General features: G+C 40.7%; 1 protein-coding gene across 1 annotated transcript in view; it reads left to right on the top strand.

The window, feature by feature from the left end:
- Positions 1 to 462, top strand: part of LOC133986033 (TBC1 domain family member 9B) — a 22774-nt gene extending 22312 nt beyond the window's left edge. The window contains 1 exon segment of the mRNA XM_062425803.1: positions 1 to 462. This exon segment is cut by the window's left edge and continues 809 nt beyond it. The gene's annotated coding sequence lies outside the window, so the exon portion shown is untranslated.
- Positions 463 to 6592: the final 6130 nt, after the last annotated feature.

The raw sequence follows: 6592 nt of genomic DNA, 5'->3' as shown, positions 1-6592 counted from the left end.
AAGAAGAAGAAGAAGACGACGATGAAGAAGAAGAAGAAGAAGACAGTCCACGTCTGCAACAACAAATTAATAAATCATTAATAGTTATAATCATTAATAATTAAATATTAATTATTACATTTTGTTGTTTTTGTTGGAAATCTTCTTTCAGAATCATTTCAAGAAAAAAACGTTTGAGTTACAACGACTGAACAAAACTATTAATGTTGATGACATCATCACCTCATGTTGATGACATCATCACCTCATGTTGATGACATCATCACGTCTGTCTCTTTTATTTGGAAGTCACTGAAGCCTTGTTTTTTTTGTTTTCTGTGCTGCCTGATGCTGATGACATCATTCCTGTTTGATGACATCATTCCTGTCTGATGACATCAGAGGGTGTGTTTTTATTTTCTCCGTCATATTTTAAATCTGTTCCATTGATCATTTATCGATCTGTTGTCTAATAAATACTGAAACAACTTTCTTTCTTCTTCTGTGGTGTTATGTTCATTGACGAGGTGACAAAATTCTAACTGGACCAGCTGTGAAATCACACTGTGACATCACACTGTGACATCGCACTGTGACATCACACTGTGACATCACACTGTGACATCACACTGTGACATCACACTGTGACATAAGAACGACCAGCTTCTTCTCCTGAACATTTCCAGCCGTCTGTCGTCAACTCTACACAGGAAATAAAATCATAAAATAAAATAACACAGAGTAGTAAACAGAGTGTACAGTGTGTGTTCTGTGGTGATCTACTGAGGATAATAATAACAACAGGAGCAGACAGCATTATTTAAATGAGCAGAAATGTGATCTGATGGAATTAGAGGTTCACAAACATTAAGTTACAGCAGAAACAGTATTAGTAAAGTCAATGCTGTAAAACCACTAATATTAACTCAGGTGGAAAAAACCTGTTGTGTGTGTCTCTGTCTCCTCGTCTCCATAGTAACAGCAGGTTAATACCTGCCCTTCAATCCTGTTATTTATAGACACAGTTACCGTCAGCAACATTACCTTCAGCTTTAATAAATCACAATGAACCCTAAACGCCTCATATTACATTCATTACGGTAAACTGCTAATATTACGTTCATTACGGTAAACTACTAATATTACATTCATTACGGTAAACTGCTAATATTACAGTCATTACGGTAAACTGCTAATATTACATTCATTACGGTAAACTGCTAATATTACAGTCATTACGGTAAACTGCTAATATTACGTTCATTACGGTAAACTCCTAATATTACATTCATTATGTAAACTGCTAATATTACAGTCATTAAACTACTAATATTACAGTCATTACGGTAAACTGCTAATATTACATTCATTACGGTAAACTACTAATATTACATTCATTACGGTAAACTGCTAATATTACAGTCATTACGGTAAACTGCTAATATTACAGTCATTACGGTAAACTGCTAATATTACAGTCATTACGGTAAACTGCTAATATTACAGTCATTACGGTAAACTACTGTAATCTACGGTAATCTACTGAATGGACAGTGTGTATTATCTCAGTGTTAGTAAATCAGTGTGATGTCACGTTTACACACTTTTAGTAAATCAGACCCTTTAAAATAAAGTCAAGTCAATCTTTATTGATAAAGATCATTTACATCAGAAACCTCAAACTGAACCGACTGTAGGTGGAAGAGAAATATGACTAATGTCAGGCAGCAGCACACAGAAGCTCCTGATCCAGAACCGGGATCCACAGAAGCTCCTGATCCAGAACCGGGATTCACAGAAGCTCCTGATCCAGAACCGGGATCCACAGAAGCTCCTGATCCAGAACCGGGATCCACAGAATCTCCTGATCCAGAACCGGGATCCACAGAATCTCCTGATCCAGAACCGGGATCCACAGGAACCTGAGATGAAAAAGCAAAAAACACAGAAGAAGTGAAGTTAGTGAAATGCATTAAAGTTTATTTATGAGTCAGATTTAATGTGAGCTCAGCTGGACTTCAGGTAGGTTTAGTTTGTGATCTGTGAACCCGAACCCCCCGAACCCCCCGAACCCCCCGAACCCCCCGAACCCCCCTAACTCTAACCCGAACCCTTCCCCTCCTCTCAGTAATGAGCATCATCTCTCTGCAGGACGCTCTGCTCCTCTTTACCAAACATGGAGCTTAATATCAGAGATCTGTGTCTGTGACCTCTCAGTGTAAACATTATAATCATAATAAAGCTTCTGGTTTCTCTCTTGGCTGTGATGGACCTGCAGCGCCCCCTGGAGTACAGTTAGCTCCCTGCAGCGCCCCCTGGAGTACAGTCAGCTCCCTGCAGCGCCCCCTGGAGTACGGTCAGCTCCCTGCAGCGCCCCCTGGAGTACAGTCAGCTCCCTGCAGCGCCCCCTGGAGTACGGTCAGCTCCCTGCAGCGCCCCCTGGAGTACAGTCAGCTCCCTGCAGCGCCCCCTGGAGTACAGTTAGCTCCCTGCAGCGCCCCCTGGAGTACAGTTAGCTCCCTGCAGCGCCCCCTGGAGTACAGTTAACTCCCTGCAGCGCCCCCTGGAGTATGGTCAGCTCCCTGCAGCGCCCCCTGGAGTACAGTTAGCTCCCTGCAGCGCCCCCTGGAGTACAGTTAGCTCCCTGCAGCGCCCCCTGGAGTACAGTTCGCTCCCTGCAGCGCCCCCTGGAGTACAGTCAGCTCCCTGCAGCGCCCCCTGGAGTACAGTCAGCTCCCTGCAGCGCCCCCTGGAGTACAGTCAGCTCCCTGCAGCGCCCCCTGGAGTACAGTTAGCTCCCTGCAGCGCCCCCTGGAGTACAGTTAGCTCCCTGCAGCGCCCCCTGGAGTACAGTCAGCTCCCTGCAGCGCCCCCTGGAGTACAGTTAGCTCCCTGCAGCGCCCCCTGGAGTACAGTTAGCTCCCTGTAGCGCCCCCTGGAGTACAGTTAGCTCCCTGCAGCGCCCCCTGGAGTACAGTCAGCTCCCTGCAGCGCCCCCTGGAGTACAGTCAGCTCCCTGCAGCGCCCCCTGGAGTACAGTCAGCTCCCTGTAGCGCCCCCTGGAGTACAGTCAGCTCCCTGCAGCGCCCCCCGGAGTACAGTCAGCTCCCTGCAGCGCCCCCTGGAGTACAGTCAGCTCCTTGCAGCGCCCCCTGGAGTACAGTCAGCTCACGGCTGGTTGACCGAGAGCTTCTCAGTATAACAAATGATTTAAACCTGTCCTACATCACACCTTCACATCAGATGATCATAATTCTCACAATAGAAGCAACAAACATTTAAAATGAGATGAGATATTAATTATTCCCACGATGGGAATATAAATACTGCAGCAGTGAGATGTAGTACGAAGGTCTGGAAAATAAATTCAATCTAATAAACAATAAAAAATAATGAATAAACAAAAGCAATAAAAAACAATAGTAATAAAATATGTATAGTAATGTTTGAGATGCCTTAATGCTTTATAGATTGTTTCTGGCATAGACGACAGTAGAGAGACAGGAAATTACAGGGGGGGGGGGGGGGGGGGGGGGGGGGGGGGGGGGGGGGGGGGGGGGGGGGGGGGGGGGGGGGGAGAAAGGTCCTCCGGCCGGGACTGGAGCCGGTCCGCTGCGTAGCGGCTCTGAAGCTGAAGACTGTTGAAATGACTCTCAGGCTGTTTATTATAGTAAAGTTATTTTATATAATATATTATTAACCTAACCTTAACCCTAATGGTTTTACTGGTTTTACTGGTCCGGCCCACTTTAGATCAAACTGGGCTGTTTGTGGCCCCAGAACTAAATGAGTTCAACACTTCTGGTCTAAACTCTGCAGAAGCTTCAAGTTGTTTAAATGAAATTAAATATTTGTGTTTTCAGTCATCTGAGGAACAGCTGCTGTTTACTTCCTGTCAGACACGAGAGAAGTAAACTCACTGCAGGTCCTTAACCCCGAGCTAACAGGAAGTAGTATTAACTACCTCTCTAATAAACTCACTGCAGGTCCTTAACCCAGAGCTAACAGGAAGTAGTATTAACTACATCTCTAATAAACTCACTGCAGGTCCTTAACCCCGAGCTAACAGGAAGTAGTATTAACTACCTCTCTAATAAACTCACTGAGCAACATGCTCAGAGCGGGACGATGATGACGATGATGATGATGCACTCATTGAATATGTCTCCATGCTGAGTAATTGGGAATCATTATAATCTGTCTCACACAAACACACACACACACACACACACACACACACACACACACACACACACACACACACCGTGACCACAAAGCCAAAAATCAGCTTTTTCACAACTGGGGACGCACAAGTTTTCCCCAATTTACTGGTCTTTAGTCTGAAATGTTTCTCCCAGAGTAGAATAAGTCAGACCCCAACCTGCCCCCCCCCCCCCACACACCCCCCCACACACACACACCCCCCCACACACACACACACACCCCCCCACACACACACACACCCCTACCCACCAACATCTGGACTCCGTTAACAGGCAAGTCGACACAGAGATCAGATGTCAGGAAAAGAACCAAAAACACAAATTGCTGTAGTAGTAGTACCACAGTAGTAGTAGTAGTAGTACAGTAGTAGTAGTAGTAGTAGTAGTACAGTAGTAGTACTAGTAGTAGTACAGTAGTAGTAGTAGTAGTACTAACAGTAGCAGTGTATAGTGGTGTTCCTGCAGGGGGAAAGCAGAGGACCATAAGAGGAAGACGAGCTGCAGCTGTTGATAACCAGAGGAAGAGGAAGAGGAAGACGAGCTGCAGCTGTTGATAACCAGAGGAAGAGGAAGAGGAAGACGAGCTGCAGCTGTTGATAACCAGTTAGAGGAAAACAGAAAACGAGCTGCTGTAAAAAACTGGAAGAAGGAAAAAGAGAAAGAAGAAGAACAAACGATCATAGGACAGATAAAAAGAAGAAGAAGAAGAAGATGATGAGGTCATTCGTTGGGACTCTGGTTTTTGTCTCTCTGCTGTCGTCTGTCTGCAGCGTTTCTCCGTCTCCTCGTCCTGCAGAAGAATGTTCCTCCATGTCCGTCCGTAAGTCTCCTTCACTTCTTCTTCTGCACGTTATTATAGAGAGGACACGTTATTATAGACGTTATTAAACACGTTATTATACACGTTATTATAGACGTTATTATACACGTTATTATAGACGTTATTATACACGTTATTATAGACGTTATTATAGACGTTATTATAGACGTTATTATACACGTTATTATACACGTTATTATACACGTTATTATAGACGTTATTATACACGTTATTATACACGTTATTATAGACGTTATTATACACGTTATTATAGACGTTATTATAGACGTTATTATAGACGTTATTATACACGTTATTATAGACGTTATTATAGACGTTATTATACACGTTATTATAGACGTTATTATACACGTTATTATACACGTTATTATACACGTTATTATAGACGTTATTATACACGTTATTATACACGTTATTATAGACGTTATTATAGACGTTATTATACACGTTATTATACACGTTATTATACACGTTATTATACACGTTATTATACACGTTATTATACACGTTATTATACACGTTATTATACACGTTATTATAGACGTTATTATACACGTTATTATAGACGTTATTATACACGTTATTATACACGTTATTATACACGTTATTATAGAGAGGACACGTTATTATACACGTTATTATACACGTTATTATACACGTTATTATACACGTTATTATAGAGAGGACACGTTATTATACACGTTATTATACACGTTATTATACACGTTATTATACACGTTATTATAGACGTTATTATACACGTTATTATAGACGTTATTATACACGTTATTATACACGTTATTATAGACGTTATTATACACGTTATTATAGACGTTATTATACACGTTATTATACACGTTATTATAGACGTTATTATAGACGTTATTATACACGTTATTATACACGTTATTATACACGTTATTATAGACGTTATTATACACGTTATTATAGACGTTATTATACACGTTATTATACACGTTATTATAGACGTTATTATACACGTTATTATACACGTTATTATAGACGTTATTATACACGTTATTATACACGTTATTATACACGTTATTATAGACGTTATTATACACGTTATTATAGACGTTATTATACACGTTATTATACACGTTATTATAGACGTTATTATACACGTTATTATACACGTTATTATACACGTTATTATACACGTTATTATACACGTTATTATAGACGTTATTATACACGTTATTATACACGTTATTATACACGTTATTATAGTCGTTATTATAGACGTTATTATAGACGTTATTATAGACGTTATTATAGACGTTATTATACACGTTATTATACACGTTATTATACACGTTATTATACACGTTATTATACACGTTATTATAGACGTTATTATAGACGTTATTATACACGTTATTATACACGTTATTATACACGTTATTATACACGTTATTATAGACGTTATTATAGAGAGGACACGTTATTATACACGTTATTATACACGTTATTATAGACGTTATTATACACGTTATTATAGACGTTATTATACACGTTATTATAGACG

Source organism: Scomber scombrus, chromosome 9 (assembly GCF_963691925.1).
Source record: "Scomber scombrus chromosome 9, fScoSco1.1, whole genome shotgun sequence".
In the NCBI taxonomy this organism is placed as follows: domain Eukaryota; kingdom Metazoa; phylum Chordata; class Actinopteri; order Scombriformes; family Scombridae; genus Scomber; species Scomber scombrus.
Note: the sequence above shows the minus strand (reverse complement) of the source record. Positions and strands in the feature narration are given on the sequence as shown.